The sequence below is a fragment of the Crassostrea angulata genome, chromosome 10, assembly GCF_025612915.1.
Source record: "Crassostrea angulata isolate pt1a10 chromosome 10, ASM2561291v2, whole genome shotgun sequence".
Taxonomy (NCBI): domain Eukaryota; kingdom Metazoa; phylum Mollusca; class Bivalvia; order Ostreida; family Ostreidae; genus Magallana; species Magallana angulata.
Genome location: NC_069120.1, coordinates 47,161,926 through 47,184,325, shown reverse-complemented (window position 1 = coordinate 47,184,325; position 22,400 = coordinate 47,161,926). Strand labels below are relative to the sequence as shown.

Sequence of the window (22,400 nt, the reverse complement as noted above, 5' to 3'; positions counted from 1 at the left end):
AGTCTGAACATTACCAGGAAGTAAATTTTACAGTCATATATGGTGGCATATGTTGGTCAAAATTCCATACATTATGTAATAAAAAAGACTGCGAGCAAGATCAGAATTTAATATGCAAGGTTTCATTTCAGATATGTTTCTAATTAGTAAATGCCGAAGAGAAAACATTATTTGCTACATATATTAATCTAATGAATTAATGCAAGATCTTCGATTTATCTTAATCTAAAGAAAATTCAAAATGAGAAAATATTTTTTAATCTGAAAGTAATTTAACCCTTTTTAAATTTTCGTATGAATTGTTTATGATGTTGTCCGTGTTGTTTGATAAGTTCCTTTTGACCTTTTGAGGTTGTTTTGATAATATTCATGAAATTTGCCGAAGCCTGTTGGAAATATGACGATATTTGCATAATTTATAATGATGTTTTCAAATTATTTACACTATCAGAATATTACTTGCAAAGAAGATTATAATTAATATCGTTTATATTTGTTTTTTCTTTGTTTGTTTGTTTGTTTTGTTTGTTTTTGTTTTGCTAAAAACTATATATGACGATTTTATTTCAATATGAATGTAAGTTTGTTTGTCTTAATTAACAAGAGACTAGGGATGGGGTCAATTTCATTGGAAAGTAATAAATTAGATTGCAATTATTTACTTAAAACCTTCAATAAACTTGCTAATATAAGTTTTATAAATGTAATTAATTAGATTACAATTACTTTGCGGAAATCATTAAGTGAAAAAAGAAGAAAGATCAAATCGTTTTAACAAAAAGCATATTAATCAAATAAACTGTCTGTGTAGTGTAATATCAAAATTATAAGTGTATTGATTACCATTTGATACACTTCATTCTATGAAAGTACATATCATTGTATATATAAATAGTAATGTTTGAATTTGGTTCTTGGCAGTTATTATTGAGAAATTCTACCACCGTCTCTCATAAATCATTGGTTTTGACATCCACTGATTCTTCTCCCCACAAAATACTATTAGATGGCATCAATAGTGGTAAAGGTTTATAAACAATCCATTATGCACGCGTTTACAGTTGCATTTTGTGTCAAAATTCATTTCCCATAACATAGATACATGTAGTCTAAAAGTCTTTTCTGCAAAATAAAAATGGAAGAAAATTCTCTATTTTGCATTTAATATCACTATTTTTTTCTTTTAAATTACATTGAAAAAAATAAAAGGTAAACGTCAGGTAAAAAGCACTTAAGTATATATTTTTTTCCTTTTAATATATATTTTATTCCGAAATATGCAACCCTTTACAATATCTGATTGCCCCGGGTCAGGACAAGCAGTTAAATATTAACTAATAAACATATTATAAAAATCGAATAAATTTTAATATTTTCCCTCTATACATTTTGTTTTTGAAAAATTCAACATCATTTCCTTTTCTTTAGAGAGTGACCTTTTGAAAATTGAAAATTTTCTTTCATTCTACATGTCATTTTATATTTATAAATCACAAATAATACATATGATGTAATTGTATTTAAAATACAGTTTTTAATTTATTTTTAAATAGAAGCCTATAATGTTTTGTTTCCAGCATACATCGAAAATCAAAATACTATTCAATTTTCGCCACAATCTTTATACAGAAAGACAATCAAAGTTAAAAAAATTAGCTTATTTCATACTATATTTCAAATTTTTGAGATGTGACTCCTACTTGTTTTACTTTTAAATGATAAATTATATGTATTTCTATTTGTATGCAAAGTTTTGGAATGATGTATTTTTTTTAATTTGCGTTATAATTTGACAACTCCAAAATTTTGTAACGTCTTTTGTTGTGTTCATTATGTGCTGGCCTTTGAAACCACCACTAAAGCAAGAATTTTTAAACTTTGACTTAGATTTCACTTTTATAGTCTATACATGTGTTCAACTTACTTCATACTTTATTAAAATCATAACTAAATAATAGTTCAAACTATAAATATTTGTTTGATTTCTTCAAATTATCAATTTCTTTGTCAAATTTTAGCAAAAATTTCAGGAAAATTGTCATTTCTGTTTGGGGCCCTATATTTCCAAAACATGGGTCAAAAATAAAATAAATGAACATTATCGGTCCCCATCTTTATATTCAAGTGGTTTTCGGATGATTGACATTCCTATGATTTCAGGTGCCAACATCCTTAATGTCTAACTTTTCACACGGACAGAATTCACATTTTACATTAGACCTTGATTAACATTTGTATTGAAAGTATTTGTTTAATGCAGATTGGTAGCAAGGTGGTTTGAATTTTTTATGAAGCAAGTTTACATAGTAAAATTTACATCTCTTATCGAATATATCAAATGTTCCCTTATGAAAATTATAAACATTTTTTTCAGTATTTTTGTATCAAAACAACACTTCATATCAAAACGCTCACTTTTTTCTTGATTATTTTCTTTAAAATATTGTGTTCCAACAACCAATTATTTTTCTTCTTTAGATCATTTGAAAGTTCTTGTAGTGTTTTGAATTTACCATTTTTGTTGAATAAATCTTTAACCTACAAAATTTTACTCATTACCCAGTTTTTAAAAAATAATGATTTTCCCTTATGTCCAAACAGAGTATTATTCCACATTGGTTGTTGTGCAAATGTTACATTTGAAAGTTCAGATATATTAATTAACCTTTTACATTCATTAAAACAACACAGCATTTCTTTATACACAATAGGTAGATTTAAAAACGATCCAAAAAAATTTTCAATTTTTCTTTCCGACATTGATAGTAAATAATCAATATGTAATTCCGAGGTTTTTTTTATATACCCTTGAAATATATTATTACGCATGCAAGATTCATCTACAAGTCTTTTTACCCATGATGCTTTTATAGCCTTAAGTTTCATTTCTATATCTACCAGACCAACACATCCGTTCTCAATTTTGCCAATTATTGTATCTTGTTTTGATTTTATCTCTTTTATCCCAAATAAAATTAAAAATTCGACATTTGATCTCTTTCAAAAAATCTTGATTAGGGATAGTAAAATCGACCCTACGTAAATCAATTTTGAAATAGCTAGAGAATTTACTATACAAGTTTTTCCAGATACAGTAAGCTTTCTTTTTTTCAGGATTCAAAAAGGTTTTTCCATATTATTGTATTTTTTTCCAATTTAAATCAAAACATTGCTCTTTATCATGTCCAATAAAAATTACTAGACATCTTACCGCATGGTTTGTGACATTAATCTTGGCAATATTAAAATGTTTATCTTTAAGTTTTCCAAGAAGTATACATTGTGTTTTGTTTAAGTTAACTTTGGATCCAGCATGATCACAGAAAGATTTTACTGTATCAATGGCTTTGTCTAAGGAAAGCATGTCTCTAAGTGCTAAGGTAACATCATCTGCATGTTGTAGATTTTTATTGCTGTACTCATATTAGCAATTTTTATACCCTTTATATCATTATTGGTTTTCAGTTTTATAGATATAATTTCTGCAATAAATAAATACAATAAAGCTAAAATTGTATATCTCTGTCTTATACTATGCAACATTTCGCATGTTTTCGAAACCAAGCCATTGTTTTTTAAAAATTGGATTAGTATGCAGTATTTTTACCCATAAAATAAAATAATCTCCAAAATCAGTTTTTTAAGCACTTTAGATAAAAAGTTCCATTTAAATGCTTTTTAGAAATCGAAAAACAATAATAATCCGTCTTATCATTCTGCCTACAGTACTCGTAAATATCTAAAATAGTTCTGGCATTGGCGCCAATAAAACGACCTTTGATGTATACAGTCTGTTCGTTACCGATTAAATTATAATAACTTTTTGTAACCTTCTTGCTCATATAAACGCAATAGTAGTCAGTGTTTGTTAAACTAAGAGGCCTGTAATTTTTTTTTTATAGATTTTTCGTATCTCCGTTTTTGTAAAGAACAGTAATTAATGCTAAACGCTGTGAGAATGACAGTTCTCGCCTTATAAATATTTGCATTAGCACATTATAAAATAAAGGACTAATAATTTTCCAAAAACATTTATATAACTCACTTGGGAATCCATCTAACCCAGGAGATGTTATTTTTCATGTTATCTATAGCTTCTTTACATTCTCGAGTGTATGTACATGTATAGAAATTAGTTTATCTCTTCCATTTTTCTTTAATTTTGGACAGTTGAAATCTTCTAAATAATCACACATTTCTTAGACTTCAATTTTTCAAGTTTGGTACAGATTTTCATAAACTTTTGAAATTTCCTCTAAAATATCAGAATTAGACGTAACGGGTTTTTTTTCTCTATATAGCTCGTATATGGTATTATTTGTTGGTGTTTGTTCTCTATTCCTAGAAAGAAATTTGTATTTTTTTTCACCTTCACTTATCCATTTTGTTAAAGATCTAATTTATGTTTTCTCATGCTGCACAACCTCACCGCAGCTCCGTTTTTGCTGTCTGATAAATGAACTCAACACTTGTGCATGATGAAATATGTCATTTATTAAAAATGACGAAAGTAAAGAAAAATATAAACAACATAGTAGGGGATCAGACCCAAAACTGTTCACACAAAATGTTAAATAACTTATCAATATGCTGATCCCCTTAAAATACAGAAAAACAATATTTTGTTCAAAATTATATACAATATATACAAAACCAGCAAAAAGATGGCACCTCAAAAATAAAATATGCCACCAAATGTGAATTGCATAATGACAATTGGCAATTCCATTGTGCCATCCAAGGTGATTTGTGCACTTGTTGATGCTGATGTGAACACATACACAAATCACAGTTTATAGTCAAATGTACCGACAGTTAAACACTGACTTGGCATACTGTTACCAGCAGTTACACACTGACCTGGCAATAAGTGCATATAATTCATTATACTATAACCCGTACAAATGTAACATGAATGGCAATTCCAAGGTGATAACCCGTAGGCACTCTAATAGACTAACTAAAAAGTTATACTAACAATATCTAATGACACAATGTGCAACTAAAAAATAGAAGTTAAACACTGACCTATCATTACACATTACTACACCTGTAAACATACTATTACTAACAAAATTAATTGAGACACCCTCCTTATTTTACGCACAAGATTCTCTTATGGAAAAAGTAACAAACATAAGGACATTTTTTGGTACAGATCAATAGCAGCAGTTAATCACTGGCCTGCTATAAATAAACTGCAGGGGTAAGAAAGAATGTAGATACAAATAATTACAGTTGAAACGATTGTATTCTAATATATCTGTGTAATGCATTGGAGTTCCAGTGTCCTAAATGCTGAATAAAACTCTCAGAATAGCCTAACTGTGCAGCATGTGTTGCTGCCCCTATCCGAAACCGCCGATATAGATGCATGAGGCACTTTTCCTTACTGGACTGTTTATTGATTACTTCTACCACTGCCATATTATCTGACATAAATAAGATTTTTCTATTTGCCATCTCTGAACCCCAAATTTCCAAAGCCAAAACAATTGGAAACAATTCTTTTACGGCAATTTGCAAAGGTAGAAGAGTTTGTGTCCACTCATCAGCAAACCATTTTGAACCAAACACAGCAGCAAATCCTAACAAACCAGAAGCATGTGTAAATAGTCGCGTGACATCTGAAGATTCCCATTCCTCTGGAAAAAGAACTGATTTTCCATTGAAATTTTGAAGAAAATCTAGCCACATGGCTAAATCAGCTCTTACCTCTTTATTCGATAATAAGGTTTTTTCACACCTATAGTCAAGTCAATCAAACGAGGTAAAAATGCCCTACCAGGAACTACTACCAAACAAGCAAAATTTAAGACTCCAATTAATAATTGAAGCTCCTGCAAAGTAACTTTTTTACGCCTACTAAACTGATATACAAGAGTCCTACATTTTTCTAATTTGTCTGGTGGCAGCCGACTCATCATATCAATAGAATCAACCTCGATACCATAAATGGTGATGCATGTTACTGGCCAGAAAGTTTTCTTATCATTAATTGGAATATTAATCATTCCACATAAATCCAAGAAATTCATCAAATCATTTTTACATTTTTCAGACTGAGGAGGCCCAATAAAAAAGAAATCATCCAACATATGAGACATACCCCATGCTTCTAGCTTGTTTAACATAACCCATTGAAGAGCTGTACTTAACTTCTCAAATATTTGACAGGAGCTACTTGCCCCCATTGGCAAACAGCGTTCGTAGTAGAATTTACCTTTCCAAGTAAAACCCCCAAAATGATAATCCTTTGGGTTCACGGGGATAATTCTGAAGGCATCCTTTATATCTGTTTTAGCCATAAGAGAACCCATCCCATATTGATGAACCAAACTGAGTACCGTATAATTGAATCATAATGAACCTGAGAGTATTCCCTAGGTATATTGGAATAAACTGAGTCCTGAGCAGGAAAGGATAAATCATGAATGATTCGAAATTTGTTTTGGTCGGATTTTGGTACAACCCCCAGAGGAGAAGTTTTAAAAAGAGGTAAAAGGTCTTGTGAATGGGCCAGCTATCCTCTGCTTACTTAAACACGTATGAATGTAATCTTCAATAAGTTCTGGGTGCTCATATGTAGACTTATGATTATGAGGAGGATGAATGGAAGGGGACTTAACACAGCCTCATCTAAACCCAAATGTAAAGCCATTCACTAACAATTTCAATTCATCTGCCTCATAACCTAATAGTTCATTGTGAAGTCTTAACGTGTTTACTGGAGTTGGAAGAACCAGCGCCATTCCTGTTTGATGTGATAGATTTGGATGACATGTTTCTACACTGAAATCGGGGGTGGGGTCCACTACAGGCTTGGCAAGTATGGGCGAATCGACAAGGTAGGGGGTTACATTTTTGCCCATTGTTATAATTGTAGCACTGTTTTGCCCGAAAGGGCTGCTGTTTACCATTATAAGCTTGGAATTGGGTAGGAGACTTTAAACCCATAGAGGCTACCTTAAGTCGCAACTCTGTTACTACTCTCTCCCACGGCAGGAGAGATGTCTCTCTTATTTTCCTAAATGACTCATCATACATTCTCCAGGGTTGGTCCCCATCAGATTGTGAATCTCCCTAATTGTAAACATGTATTTTAACAGATTGCATGCCTCATGGGGAAATATCTGTAAGTAAATTGTACTGAATACCAGAAAAGCATCTGTCCATTGATGGATTGTAATAGGTGTTTTATGTGAAGCCGGTTGTTGTAGCTCAATTTTCCCCGCTTGTACCACAATTGAAAGGGGTTCATCTCCTGAGGTCAACAATAAATTTTTTAAGTCAACAAATTCATTGTCCCAAATTTTAAGTTTCAGTTTTGAGGAAACTGATGCTCCTAGAGGCACACAATCTGATAAGTGAATTTGAGGGCTACTAAAGCATGCAAAACTACTACCCGTACTCTGAGATAAATTGCCTGCGGGCTCACCTGTGAACACATTATCCAGTAATGTTACCAGTGCAGAGGCAGGAATTGTGGCAGCCGCAGAGGCAGGAATTGTGGCAGCGGCCGGTATAGCTTCCCCAACTACTGGTGCAGTATCCTCAACAGAATTCACCATTGGAGATTGCTTAACACTTTCACCGATGTTTTGTTTCTCACTAGCAGCTTTTTGTTGGTTTACAATTTCTTTTGCCAGAAGTTCATAATCAATATTTGGTAGCACATTGACAGTGTCGGTCTCCGACTGTTTTCGGGTTCTTTTTTGCCCTTTTCCCCCCCTATGTACTTCAGTTAGTAGTGTTGGTGGTGATACTCCTCCCGTTGCCACATCATCTCTCCTGGCTCTCTTTTTGGGTGGCATAATGGCTAAATATATAATAAGAATAATAAGTATGAATCCTATCCTTTCACATATATGATTAGCCTAACCCATAACCATTTTTTCATAATAACGTTTGCATTAACAGATGATTTCAACCATGTACTTGGTAATTTGACCTGATCAGTTAAGCGAATACCAACACAGATTTTGATATACATGTACATGTTAACATAAAATTCATAATAATAGGAACATGTCCCACTGACCATATGGGTAACACAGACCCAATGTTCCTTCATCATTATTAGTACATGTAGATTCAAACATTCATGTAACTAAATAGTCCCAACATGACTTTAATTACATAACATTATTAACATTAAATTCATAATTGTAAGGAACATGTCCCACTGACCATATGGGGAACAGAGACCCAATGTTCCTTCATCATTATTAGTACATGTAGATTCAAACATTCATGTAACTAAATAGTCCCAACATGACTTTAATTACATAACCTTATTAACATTAAATTCATAATTGTAAGGAACATGTCCCACTGACCATATGGGTAACACAGACCAATTGTTCCTTCATCATTATTAGTACATGTATATCCAAACATTCATGTAACTAAATAGTCCCTACATGACTTTAATTACATAACATTATTAACATTAAATTCATAATTGTAAGGAACATGTCCCACTGACCATATGGGTAACACAGACCCAATGTTCCTTCATCATTATTAGTACATGTATATATCCAAACATTCATGTAACTAAATAGTCTCAACGTGATTTTTAATTACATGTTAACATTAAATTCATAATTGTAAGGAAACATGTCCCACTGGCCATATGGGTAACACAGACCCAATATTCCTTCATCATTCTTTAGTATGCAAACTCAACGAACATAAAATTTATCAGTTCCAGCCAAAACGGTTAATTAAAAATGAAAGCTAGAACTTGAACTGATACTCATCAACATGAAAAAATCACGCATTTAAATTTCAGGGAGTTAAGACATAAACTGCCCCTACACTGTCTTAATTAAAACAAATTAAATGTAAATATATATAAATATGGATATATATATTCACATATTATTGAATATCATTATTCTAGAGTGGTAGCACATAAGATCTAAAATCATACTGGCCTCAAAACGTTTGAGTGCAGGATCATCGCATTCTTAATGCTGCGGTGAAACTTCCTTATGGGCTGGTCCTCGGCAGGGGTACACAGCAGATGGACACCGTCCGGGCCTAAATAATGAAAGTCCTTCCAAAACCCCCGCGGATGTCCCCAGAAATAAATTCCACCAAAGGGGCTCAGCAAAACGTTTCAAATGTTCATTAGTCTGAACCACAAAGACGTTAAAATTTTGGCATGATGCAAACTGCATTCGGCGAATTAACTGGCCTATTATCACTACCTTTACTCTAACACCATCTCTTAAATACTGTCCAACAGATATAATATCCCTAGCTAATTTCTCACTGTTTGTACTTTCACAGATATCATTTTCACCAATCTGTAAAAACACTATTCTCTTTTGAGAAGTGGACAGGCATAGACTACATCCACGTGGATATAGGCTATGCCTGTCCACTTCTCAAAAGAGAATATAAAAACACCACATCAGGAATTGAGTCAAAATGCAGAATCTCCGCCCTGAAGACACGCTTGCTTAATCTCAAACCGCCCTTTCCTCTAAATGATACTTTAAACACTTCAGGGTCCAAATTCAGATTGTCTGTTTCTGTCTGCATACAATAATCTCTTAATCTTCTGATGTAAGAATGTCCAATCACGCACACATTTAAAATACTCATTGTTTACATATTGTACCCCAACCGGAACCAGCAGAAATAATCATGCGATATCGCATACAACAAGAAGAGGCCCATGGGCCACATCGCTCACCTGAGCAACAATGGCGAACTACATTGACTTAACACACTTTACGGTCAGACGCGACCTATCTTCCATTTTTTCTATTTTTTCCTATCTCCACAATGTGAAGATTTTCCACCAAGTAATTCCATAATTATATTTTCCTGTTATATGATACTTTTTTTTATTTAGATATAACTAAAAGTGTTCAATTGAAAATATATACTATGACCTTATTTATAAGCATTCAAATGCATTTTGCATGCTATTCTAAGGAAAATTCTAAATATTATAGCTCTAAAAATAGCCTGGTAATAAACCTTGAATTTTTGGGAATTAACAGGTTTATATGTTAATAAATAAGGAATAATTTATCAAGGAAAATTATATAAAATTGAGGAACGTCTCGTGTGTCCTTAAATAATTAAGAACAGTAAAATTTAATATTTAGCAAAGTTAAGTACCATGATAATTTTCTGACCTAAAACTCAATATTTTATAAAGGGGTAGGGGTGAAAATATATAATTATTGTGATATATTAATTATATATAACACCGGTATATTATTTCCTACAGTTTTTGCACATATGTGAACAGTATTAGCTCATTTCAGATAAAAAAAATCATACATTTCCTAAGACGTATATCAGTTAAAAAATCAGCACCCATTGTGGGCCTACCTTTTTGTGTGTACTCATAATTTGAACATTTTGAATCTACACAATTAAAGGATGCCAACATTTTATTTCATTAATATGTTGTCTAAGAGGCCATGCAATGCATATTTATTTTATATGATGAAAATACTGGAAAAGGTAGTTACCATTTACCTGCAATATTTCTTGTTTGGTATATTGGTATTTATGAAAAAAAATATCGAACTTAAATTAGTGTAATTTTCATTTTCCACATCTAAGTGAATATTTTTAGTGTGTTTATTTAAGATGCCAAGCTCTATGAATATACCATGCAGATGAGATACATTTCATTTTCACAGCTGATATCTAATATGTGAAAGTTAACAAAGATTGACGGACAGAGAATAGCCAGCTAGTCTGGAAGGCAGTACGCAGTGTTTGAACTCTGTGGCAATAGTTGCTAAGGCTACAGTAAAAAACTTAATTGGTCTTCCCTTAAATAATTGTTTACCTGATGTAAACTTGTGTGACGTTTTATATCCTTACTCACTTGATCGATGAAAACATTTGACTGGAAAATGTTGTCACATGATGTGTTAAAAAGCTATATAATTTAATGTCTTGTCAGGCATACAGGTATCAGTTCTGTACTAAGGCCCATTAATTATTTCATATTCCCTCAAAAACAACAAACGCCTACAAACCAAGATGATTTTCTGCTGCAATATTTTCTTTAAATAATGATAATGCACGGATATCCTCATCATTATAATGTGTCAGAACTGTTTAAAAGAAGTTTTTATTTACTCGTTTGAAAAATACCAAAATTATTGCAGATTTCAAATAATTTATCAAATGAGAAAGGACCCCAGAAAGTAGTTATAGCACATCATCCTTTTGACTTTTCTGTACACAAGTATATAATGTTTAGCAAGACAATTCCAATGATCAACAAACATTTCAGCGTCAGTCGTAAAATAATGGGCAACTTTTAAAAACTTATTCAATTTGTTTAATTTCATTTTTTTTAATGCATTCATACATTATATAGATAAAATGTTTTGTAATTGAGTTAGACAGGTGACACAAAATCAGTTTATGCACTGTGTATTTTGGAGAAATTAGTCCTACCCTTAATCCGAGATTCCTCTGACTCTAACCTCCGCTTTTATATTGGGACGTGCATCCGAGATTCCTCTGACTCTAACCCCCGCTTTTATATTGGGACGCACGTCCCAATATAAAAGCGGAGGTTAGAGTCAGAGGAATCTCGGATTATCCTACCTTATGACCCAATTACAACAGTTTTTAGTTTTGAAGATAACTGTAAACAAACGGTTTTGCATTAATTTGGCAGAGTTATTAAATAATTACAAGTTACCTTCTAATTGTAGTATCAACAAGAAATGTAATGATTATCGATTGTTATTTTCAGTGCACGGTATATGTGTTTGCATCACCCGTATTTATAACCATCTCAAGATAAGACAGTCGCGGGTGATTAATCACAACATGGTTTAACTGAGGCTGTGAAAACGTCTTTTCAAATTCATAAACATCTTTTTATTGTCTTTGGATTTAATTTACACGATTATGAACTCGGAATACATAGCTACTTCAAATTCTCTTTCGGAGGAAATTCCGGCGAAGTTACTCATCAAAAATCGATTATTTCAACCAAAGTCGCTCCCTTATTTGATCCTTGTTGGCACAATTAGAAATTAATAAACAATAAAAACAGAGGGAAATGCACTTTAGTACGTTGTTAATGCATCAGATTTTATCATTTTCGCAGGTAAACAATCAACTGCCTATTTACCGAAGTCTATGTTCCAAATACAAGGCGATTGTTTCCCCAAGTTAAAAAGCAAAATGAAACGAAAAAATCAAAACAAGCTAAAACCACCCTCACAAGTGAAAATGACAAGGCGTTGAAATATGTAACCTCAATTTACTTCACAATAATCGGCACCAATGTTATTTTCATGTTTTATAGATTATATTCGCACGTGAACTGTTGCTCAACAGACTGCCAGCTTCAAACAAAGAACCTCGTTTTCGAGATGCGGTAGACTGGCGATGCCTGTCATAAGACCAGTCTATCGCAATGAATTGCCAGTCTACATTATATGGAATAACGAGCCATTCTTTATTAGTATTTTCGCAATTATCTCATATTTGGAACAGAAATCGCCTATAATTTTTGCAATTTATATTTTCCTTTCCCTAAGGATGATTTATGCTAAATTACGTTAAGATTAACTCAGTAGTTCTTGAGAAGAAGATTTTTTAAAATGCACCCCCCTTTTTTACAGTTTCGAGGTTTTCTCCGCTTTGAATACAATCTGGCCTTTTATTTTTGCAATTTATATTCATCTTCTTATAAGGATGATTTGTACCAAATTTGGTTAAATTTAGCCAAGTGGTTTTAGAGAAGAAGATCAAAATGTAAAAAGTTTACAGACGGACAGACAGACGGACAGACGGACGGACAGACGGACGGACAGACGGACGACGGACAACGGGTGATCAGAAAAGCTCACTTGAGCTTTCAGCTCAGGTGAGCTAAAAAACTAGAAACTGCGTTTCAAAACTTAGTGTATCAAAACATTACTCGTGCTAACACTCTCATAGATGAAGACAGAATGACCCTACTCTCACTGGTCAGATACTGACCGCATCAAACCACGTGACCGTATTGCTTAATTTGATTGGCTATTAAATCAAATTTGGGGAGAATTACACCATGGAATTTTTAGCAATTACATAATAGGTCACTGGGAGGTTTTTAGACTAGGAATTTGGGCTAAAAATAGACATGGACAGTGACCACTGCAGGGAAATTACATAATATGGCCAACGACCTCTACAAGGCCTGGGAAAGAAATGCAACTTATCTACACAGGGCGAAAAACCATCTTTAAGCAAGTCCTTAAAGGTGGCTTAAAGGTGACTTAAAGGAGCTTAAAGGCTATACAACCTTTAAGCCGCCTTTAAGTCACCTTTAAGCAAGTGCTTATAGGTCCTTAATGTCCAAACTTCTTTAAGCCACCTTTAAGCATCTTTAAGTGGCATTTACGCTCTCTTTACAGTGCCTTTACACTGTCTTTAAGTGGCCTTTAAGTCAATATTGATCAAGCTGAACAATAAAAACATATATTAAATGCAAAAGCTCTTTTAGAGAGATGGGAGGGGGTCATCCGACTGATAATATAATTTCCAAGGAAGGGGGGGGGGGGGGGTGTTCCAGGCGGTTTTAATCGTCGCTCCATTAAACACAGATCGCTATCATCAGCACCGCTCCGATGGACACAGATTGCCGTTATAAAATTCTTTATAATTTTTTGGGGGTTTCAAAATTATTGTAGGGATGAGCGCAGTCTCTGTATTTTAATATGTGCATAAAACTAATTAAAGTATGTTTGTTTCCTATTAAAAATTAATCGGTGAAAAAAATCTCTCTCTCTCTCTCTCTCTCTCTCTCTCTCTCTCTCTCTCTCTCTCTCTCTCTCTCTCTCTCTCTCTCAGTTCATCCGGTTATTAAACAAAATATAGATAATGAACCAAAAATGCATGATTTAATTTGTTAATCGGTTTAAGGTTTGAATTTTTTTTTAAATTTTCATTATTTCTAACTCTAGATCTGCTAGATACATGTTAAAGATGAGAAGACTATCAACTGCCTTTGTTATATCGGGCAGGATATTACTGCTTTGTTTGTCTAGACATAGTTTTGTTCGTTTGTGTATATCTAATTAGAGTATATTGTTTGTCCAACTTAAGAAAACCCTTGGAACTAACACAGAATATACAAGATATACACAACAGTTGTGTCGTGTGCCCAGGTGCATGTTTGTGTATATCTAATTAAAGTCTATTGTTTGTCCAACTTAAGAAAACCCCTGGAACTAACACAGAATATACAAGATATACACAACAGGTGTGTCGTGTGCCCAGGTGCACGTCAGGGTTTCTAAAGGCGTTGAATCTTAGTATGTACGAGTATACGATTAGTCTAGTGAATAAAAGTTAATTTACATTTGTAATTCATTTTCAAAGTATTATTTCCTAGCTCTCGGTTTCAAAGAGGTTACGTCTACAAATTAACGATACATGTATGTAAGAGTAAAATCTTGAGACTAATTAATTAATGTACCGGTGATCATAAATAGGGGTTGATTATTTAAATATATGTATAAGGGTAAATACGTCAAATATACCCGGCTTGGCACATCATACAATTGTATGTACAAGTCATTTGCAATTGCCACATGCAGTAAATACGTCACCGGTAATTGGTAATTTTGTTTGTTATAGAATTGATAGTTTATAAATCATGTACATACAATTACATGTAACTGATATTTAAACATATTGGAACGGCGCCGCAATCATGAAAACCGGGAAATTGCGGGAAATTGAACAAATACCCTAATAGTATCAATGCATTTAATAAAAGAAATGATTTCATTTTCTTTCTTACATTTTTATAGCTTTAAAAAAGATGAACGTATATCTACTCGGTTTAAATTTATTAACTACATGTAAGAAAGCCTACTATAGTGAACCTAACGGTTTCCATTTAGGTATAATATATTTTTGTTCACTGAAGACCAAGTTCCGTATTTCATTCTAAATACATGCATGCATGTAATTTATAAATTAGATATAATTGATTGTTACAAACTGAATGGTTTGTCAAAATCTTTTCAAGTAAACACATTCAATACAGTGATTCAATATCCACTGATATATGTAAGTTCCCGTGGCGCAGAGGATGTGTGGTGATACTAGTTAACTAGGGGTCCCGGGTTCAATTCTCGTCGTGGCCGGTTTTTTTTTTTTTTCATTTTTCTTTCTAGAACAAAAACCGTTTTAATACCTTTTCTTTCATAAAGTTAATACATTTTGTTGGAAATTAAGCACAATATTGAATAAAAAAAATTTTTATGGCTTAAAGGTGGCTTAAAGGTAGCTTAAAGGTGGCTTAAAGGTGGCTTAAAGAAGTTTGGACATTAAGGACCTATAAGTTGTCCTTAAAGGTGGCTTAAAGGTGGCTTAAAGATAGTCTTTAAGCTGCCTTTAAGCCATCTTTACGCTTTTAAGCAATACATATAGCTTAAAGGTAGCTTAAAGGTGGCTTAAAGATCGTCTTTAAGCTACCTTTAAACACCTTTAAGCTATCTTTAAGGAGGACATAAAGATGGTCATTCATCCTGTGCTAATCAAACATAAACATGAAAAATACAATAAATCAGCAAATAAAATTATAGCATTCAACACATAAATACAATTATTAACATAATTGTTGTTTGGTGCTCCCTTAGCTATTTCATTATAAAATGCATCTACATCTGATTCCAATCTTCTTTTTAAATGAATGTCCATTTCTGATCTAGGTGAGTTTTTCATATAATCTAATTCTTTTTCTGTTGTTTTTAACTCAAATTGTTTTTAGACTGTTTGGTACCTGATCCTACCTCTATCTTTTTAGATGTCTGTGTTGCTCTGCTTTGAATTTGTATTTCGTTTTATGGATTTTTGAGATGGTTGACAGTTTGTTATTGTCATTTTTCATTACAGAGAAATCCCGAACTCTTTCTTTAAATAGTTCCCATTTTGAAGAAGCGTCTAGAGTATCATCTAACTGATTAAAGAATAAATTAATACCTTCTTTTTAATCTTCTTTTTATAAGTGAGAAATATTTAATTTCCAGTAGCCCGAGCCTCGTTCTAATGTATTGAAATTGGCACATTTTTTTAAATATTTATGATCACTCATTCTTGTGTTATTATTATGCGTTTCCGGTACGTGCCTTTCAACAAAAGTTTTCATCTGTCTTAGATTAAGATTTTTAGCAAAGATAAAATCAATTCTGCTTTTGGGGATATTTTCGACATCACACCACGTGCGTCCATCTTAATGTGGATTTTTATAATGCCATAGATCTTTAAAAATCAAGCTGGTTCAAATTTCTTATAAACGTTTCGAAGAATAATCTTTTTTCTTTTCCAGGCAACAGTTGAAATCTCCACATAAACATACTTTCTCGTAGAATATTACATGTGATGACATTTTTGAGTCTATTGAAAAATCTCTTCATTAAATTTCACATTTACTTAAACTGTTCGTGCGTCTTCTGATTTATGTGTAATAAGAATTTGAACATCTAGTTCTTCTCTAAAAAGTATAGAGACACCTCTGCTGTAAGTCGAGTCTGAAAAAGCGTGTAAAGATTTACCATTCCAGTTAGTATCATATTTTTCTTTAAATGTTTCTATAAAACGTGTTTCCTGTAATAATAAGACATCAATTTTACTTTGATTAAACTTGTTAAAAAAGAAGATGGGTGGATAAGGCGTGTAAAATGCCCATACACGGCCGACAAGCTACTGAAAAAATAAAATATCAATAAATCTGATAAATTATTTTTAAAACCATTTAAAACAATATATATTTAACATATCATTGATTTGTAGCCTATAAATATGTTCAATACTTAGATTATGTTGACTCAAATAGGCGTATACGTATCAAAACCTGCAAATAGTGTTATTTCTTAGAACTTCGAGGTATTTTCTTTGGTTGTGTCGTGTGCCCAGGTGCAGGTTTGTGTATATCTAATTAAAGTCTATTGTTTGTCCAACTTAAGAAAACCCCTGGAACTAACACAGAATATACAAGATATACACAAAAGTTGTGTCGTGTGCCCAGGTGCAGGTTTGTGTATATCTAATTAAAGTCTATTGTTTGTCCAACTTAAGAAAACCCCTGGAACTAACACAGAATATACAAGATATACACAGCAGGTGTGTCGTGTGCCCAGGTGCACGACAGGGTTTCTAAAGGCGTTGAATCTTAGTATGTACGAGTATACGATAAGTCTAGTGAATAAAAGTAAATTTACATTTGTAATTCATTTTCAAAGTATTATTTCCTAGCTCTGGGTTTCAAAAATGTTTCGTCTACAAATTAACGATACATGTATGTAAGAGCAAAATCTTGAGGCTAATTAATTAATATACCGGTGATCATCAATAGGGGTTAATTATTTAAATATATGTAAAAGGGAAAATATGTCACATAACCGGCCTGGTACATCATACAATTGTACGTACAAGTATATATGTACATCATTTGCAATTGCCACATGCAGTAAATACGTCACCGGTAATTGGTAATTTTGTTTGTTATAGAATTGATAGTTTAAAAATTATGTATGCAATCAAATATTTTAACATACTGGAACGGCGCCGCGATCATGAAAACCGGGAAATTGCGGGAAATTGAGCAAATACCCTAATAGTTTCAATGCATTTAATAAAAGAAATGATTTCATTTTCTTTCTTACATTTTATAGCTATAAATTAGATGAACGTATATCTACTCGGTTTAAATTTATTAACTAAGAAAGCATTCTAGTGAGCCTAACGGTTTCCATTTAGGTATAATATATTTTTGTTCACTGAAGACCAAGTTCCGTATTTCATTCTAAATACATGCATGCATGTAATTTTTAAATTAGATATAATTGATTGTTACAAACTGAATGATTTGTCAAAATCTTTTCAAGTAAATACATTCAATACATTGATTCAATATCCACTGATATATAGGATATAAAAACACCCATAAATATGTAAGTTACCGTGGCGCAGGGGAAGTAAGGTGATGCTAGAAAACAAAGGCTCCCGGGTTCAATTCTCGCCATGGGCGTTTTTGTTTTGTTTTGTTTTGTTTTGTTTTGTTTTTTTCTAGAACAAAACCGTTTTTTATACCTTTTCTTTCATAAAGTTAATACATTTTGTTGGCAAATAAAGCACGATATTGAATTAATTTTTTATTATTGGCTTAAAGGTGGCTTAAAGGTAGCTTAAAGGTGGCTTAAAGAAGTTTGGACATTAAGGACCTATAAGTTGTCCTTGAAGGTGGCTTAAAGGTGGCTTAAAGATAGTCTTTAAGCTGCCTTTAAGCCATCTTTACGCTTTCTTTAAGCCACCTTTAAGCAACACATATAGCTTAAAGGTGGCTTAAAGATCGTCTTTAAGCTACCTTTAAACACCTTTAAGCTATCTTTAAGGAGAACTTAAAGATGGTCATTCATCCTGTGATATTTGACAAAATTAGTGATAATGCAACAGTGTTTAATATTGTGTTATAACTAAATTTAAATAGAATTTTTAAAACAAACACAAAAAATTTCATTCAAAGTAGATTTTGTTAAATTATTTATGATAAACATGAAAACAACAATAAAGTAGATTATTTATTAAAACTGTAAGCTTAAACAAGGTATCTTCCAATGAAGCATCAGTTTGATTTAAAAACGAAAGACTAATAAAATTCTAAATTGACAAAGCTCCAGCAATAATAATATATACGAATCAGTACACTCGAATCCTTTTGATATCATTCATCGTTACAAAACTTAATGAGGCAAATAAATCGTTTACAAACAACAAATAAACACTATTCAGTTCCCGAATCTACAATACTTAGTATGCAAATTTTAAAAACCTACGTTTAACATTCAAATTATTTCATTTAATCATTTTGCAATCATCGTCATCCATGTAATTATAACGAACTTTTTTTTATTCGTGAGTTTATTTCAATATAAGCTGTACTCAAATCTTAAATATGCAGTGTTTAAAACTCATGTGTATTCTATAAAATCTAGCCTTATTGTATTTTCATTTTATTACGTCAATTTAATATGGAATCCTTGATTGATAAAATGTGTCACGGTGTACACAACACATGCGGTACAACATCTACGTGTTCGTATAAACATTGTCTTTCTATAAATATTCTGCTAACGCACCGTAACACAGTTGATATTCCTCCTTAAAACATAAAGAAAAAATTATTACGAATGCCTTACGTCATCTGTTTTATCTGATTGTTACGATCAAACACGCAATCATACATAATATACCATTTTCTTGTTTTCTTAACAAAACTGTTATAATAATTTTAGATTAATGTTAAATATATATATATATATATATATATATATATATATATATATATATATATATATATATATATATATATATATCATTTTGCAATCATCGTCATCCATGTAATTATAACGAACTTTTTTTTATTCGTGAGTTTATTTCAATATAAGCTGTACTCAAATCTTAAATATGCAGTGTTTAAAACTCATGTGTATTCTATAAAATCTAGCCTTATTGTATTTTCATTTTATTACGTCAATTTAATATGGAATCCTTGATTGATAAAATGTTTCACGGTGTACACAACACATGCGGTACAACATCTACGTGTTCGTATAAACATTGTCTTTCTGTAAATATTCTGCTAACGCACCGTAACACAGTTGATATTCCTCCTTAAAACATAAAGAAAAAATTATTACGAATGCCTTACGTCATCAGTTTTATCTGATTGTTACGATCATACACGCAATCATACATAATATACCATTTTCTTGTTTTCTTAACAAAACTGTTATAATAATTTTAGATTAATGTGAAATATATGTATATATATATATATATATATATATATATATATATATATATATATATATATATATATATATATATAAACATCTGTTTACGAATATTCATACCAGACTTGATAAGAACTCCGGTCTCCCTGTCTGAAGCTGCCGTGTGTTGGTGAACAAGTCCACTTCTTCATCCATCATCATTTGTTCTAGGGCATTAAATACAGCACAGAATGGACCACACCGTTTGGTTCCAGCACTGTAAACAAACAAACAAATTATCTTCAAATCTGTACTCTTATTTGTTAGTTTAATCTCAAATGATTTTCATCAGTTTTTTAGGTATTAGATTTAAACAAAATATAAACAATGACTTTATGAAACCTAGAGAGAATTAAAATTCTTCCGATTCCACTTCCATTAAAGGACACAAGGATACAATGGTAGGAGTGTAGGCTTCCACAAGTCTCAAGAAATCTTATGGGAGTCCCTTTTACTTCGTATACCATGATACCCCTAGCCGGGCGAAGATGTTGTAGTTTTCAGTACGTGTCAATAACCGTCTATTAATATCCTCGTGGTACAAATAAACGGTGTAAGACTAATTCGGTTTGTACTACCCTTCAATTTCCGGAAGCTCATAATTACATTAATTAGGGAGGGGAAAGGACCTTCATGTTGATGAATGATTTCAAATATTGTTCTACATTTTCTTACAATATAATTTTGTTTCAGTTGTTTACAGTAACCGACCGATTTATCAGCGCCCAGTTTCCTCTCCCTGACTACAGACGGTTATTGACACGTACTGAAAACTACAACATCTTCGCCCGGCTAGGGGTATCATGGTATACGAAGTAAAAGGGACTCCCTAAACGTAACACATAATCACTTCCTTTATAATTTGTAAATGGGTTACCGAATCCAGTTATTTTAATATGAACAGACATAGATATGTCAAATAACCCCTCGAGTTGCCATACTTACAGAATGAATTTAGTTTGTAGCAGCTACATTAATAATTTTTTTAAAAAGAACGCAAAATACAAACTAAGAAAATGATAATTATAACTATTCCAGAATCTTTGAACAATTATTGCATGGGAGAAGAAGAAAAACATAATTTTTATCAATAAACCTGTCAAGGAGAATCTTTGTGAGCCTGCATGCATTTTTTTTTACAGTAAATATACATGCGTAATAATATAGAAGGCGGAACCCCGTAACACGTTGCAATGCATATATTTGTGGACCATAAATAATTATTTATTTTTATGAAATAATTAAATGTATTTATTAATGGAAGAAATCAGTAATTTTCTGAAAGTTTATGCATTTTAGAGTAGCACAAAAAATATCGAACCCGATTGGAAATTTTTTTCAAGTCGGATCTTTTAATAAGATGCGCGTACTGTCTCTTTAAGCCAGGGGAATTTGATATAAATAATCAAAAAAAAAATTAAACGGTATAAGCATTTTTAACTATTTAACACTACACGCATAATAAGTCAGAAAGTTGCTTGGAAAAATAATACCGGCAAAGAGACTGCGTTGTAATAAATGTTTTTGTTTTTCGTGTTGGTTAACGGACAAAGGTAGCATCCAACTGTGTTGTAAAGAATCAAAGCACGGACCAGAGGATGGAACTTTCCTTTCCACTAAATACATGTTCAAGGTTCATGTACATGCTACTTATACAGTGGAAATTTTCGATTTTTGTAGATTACTTCTTAAATGAAAGTCATGTTATTTTTTTTATCAATAATTAAATGATATATTAAAAAGTATTGAGCCTAGTCTCAGCATTTGAAACTGACTATATATCTATGACGTATGATTTATCATTATGCACGGTATGCATGCATTTCTTCTGTACCCTGTATTCTATAAATATTTTCAATTTTACACGAATATTGATTTGTGGGCAGTATTTAGTTCAATTTGCACATTTGTGTTTCAATATCGTATACAATACATTCAACTGCCATATATTTGGTTATTACAACCTCTTATCATCTGATTCTTTTACATGATAGCTATATTTTCTTTAAAACCACAGCATGTCTGGACGTGTATAGGCATTTGATCTACTTTCATTTAAATAAAGTGTTTATAAAAACAACTTAAGATATGCACGATTCTTGATTATTCTGCTATTCGAATTATAAAAACTTGTCAACAATTAACAACACAGGAATTATATCAAAATCTGAGGCATGTGTCTTACCAATTACTTCTCCTATTTTTGGTTTAATAAATTGTTTTCGTTGTTTTTAGGGGTTTTGAAAGTACTGTGTACTTTGATTAAAATATAGATATATGAACAATTAAGTGACCACTTTTTCCCTATTTGATGACTATTTTATGAATGAGAGGTTTCCTAGGTTTAAAAGGAAAGGCATCTAAAACATCCCCGTTCCCCTCCGGAAAAGGTATTTAGGGTCTTTCTGTTTTGACTAAAACATTAACGTCATACTTATTAAGGTCTGTCGTTTCCAACGGAAGACCATGTACTGATTCTGATGGTAATTCTTCATTATTGTAAATCTTCCTATATGTTTTTAAAACATCAATAACTTTTTTGTTCGTCATCCGAATTCATTT

At 32.0% G+C, this 22,400-nt stretch overlaps 1 pseudogene; it reads right to left on the bottom strand.

Annotated features, from left to right (window-relative positions):
• Positions 1-6,586: 6,586 nt before the first annotated feature.
• Positions 6,587-7,814, bottom strand: LOC128164412 (uncharacterized; annotated as a pseudogene).
• Between the last annotated feature and the right edge of the window lie 14,586 nt (positions 7,815-22,400).